The 817-nt window shown below is 29.7% G+C and overlaps 1 pseudogene; it reads left to right on the top strand.

Moving 5' to 3' along the window:
• Positions 1 to 5: 5 nt before the first annotated feature.
• LOC106121488 (general transcription factor IIE subunit 2 pseudogene) lies at positions 6 to 630 on the top strand (annotated as a pseudogene).
• Positions 631 to 817: the final 187 nt, after the last annotated feature.

Below are 817 nucleotides of genomic sequence, written 5' to 3'. Positions count from 1 at the left end.
AGGATAAAAAGTCATTGCTTAGGTACAAAATTATGATTAAAAAATATATTGCATATTTTAAAACAATTTAAATTTGTATTATTATTTTACAGGTTATTAAAACAACATGACTTAAAGGGATTAGGAGGGATTTTATTGGAAGATGTACAGGAGTCTTTGCCACATTGTGAAAGAGCTCTTAAACATTTAGCTCATGAAATCCTGTACATCACTAGGCCCACAGATAAAAAGAAAATATTATTCTATAATGATAAAACAGCCAAATTAGATGTAAGTTCTTTTTAGTTTCAATATTTTTTTTACAATAAGTGGATTTTAAATAATTAAAAATACAAATTCAATTTCTTTTAAGGTGGATGAAGAATTCGTTAAATTATGGCGTGCTACTGCTGTAGATGCGATGGATGACGCAAAAATAGAAGAATACTTAGAAAAACAGGGTATTAAGTCAATGCAAGACCATGGACCTAGAAAACCGATAGCACCGAAAAGGAAAAAGGCCTCTCAAAAGAGAAGACAGTTTAAGAAACCTAGAGACAATGAACATTTAGCAGATGTTCTTGAGACATATGAAGATAACACACTGACACAAAAAGGCGTATCAATAAAATAAATATTTTGATTAGCTCATGTTATTTTTCAATTAGAAATTATATAAGATTTTGGGAAAATATAATTAGCTTATAAATACAGAAAGAAGAAGCCATTTATAGATATTTAAATGTAAGGGACACAAATAAATAAGACAATATACGCCAGGCATGCGAAACTCTATTAGTCTATGGTACAAATTGAACGCAAACGGAGATCCTCCATC

This window comes from Papilio xuthus, unplaced genomic scaffold (genome assembly GCF_000836235.2).
Source record: "Papilio xuthus unplaced genomic scaffold, Pxut_1.1 DF829091.1, whole genome shotgun sequence".
NCBI lineage: Eukaryota > Metazoa > Arthropoda > Insecta > Lepidoptera > Papilionidae > Papilio > Papilio xuthus.
The sequence above is the reverse complement of the archived record's forward strand: the minus strand, read 5'-3'. Positions and strand labels throughout refer to the sequence as shown.